At 42.5% G+C, this 358-nt stretch overlaps 1 protein-coding gene across 7 annotated transcripts in view; it reads left to right on the top strand.

Moving 5' to 3' along the window:
- Positions 1 to 358, top strand: part of LPP (LIM domain containing preferred translocation partner in lipoma) — a 686,984-nt gene that overhangs the window by 236,295 nt on the left and 450,331 nt on the right. The gene's annotated exons all lie outside the window — the stretch shown is intronic.

The following is a 358-nucleotide window of genomic DNA, read 5'->3' as shown; positions in this document are numbered from 1 at the left end:
GTGTGTGTGTGTGTGTGTACACTCACGTATTAAGCCTCGGGGCAGTATAAATGGTGCCATACTCTTCAGTTGAGGAGTTTTCATACTCTCACCAATCGATGTGAGTAACTCATTCAGACCCACGAAATAGTGACTTGTCACTAACAAGACAACATAGACTTCTGGGAGCTGAGAGAGAAGAGGCAGTAAAAGGAGTTCCAGCTCTTCTATCTCTGTTTTCTGCTCCTGACCCCCCCTAAAAAAATTATTGTCTTTTCTCCACTTGCTTCGTAGGTGACATTCGCACATTTGCTTTCTTAATACTACCAGAGACTATTTCAAACTCTGTGATTTAGTTCAGTCCTTCTCTTTCCTTCCT

The sequence above is a fragment of the Otolemur garnettii genome, unplaced genomic scaffold (assembly GCF_000181295.1).
Source record: "Otolemur garnettii isolate 467f Iridium unplaced genomic scaffold, OtoGar3 scaffold00060, whole genome shotgun sequence".
Taxonomy (NCBI): domain Eukaryota; kingdom Metazoa; phylum Chordata; class Mammalia; order Primates; family Galagidae; genus Otolemur; species Otolemur garnettii.
This window is presented reverse-complemented; position numbering and strand designations above follow the sequence as displayed.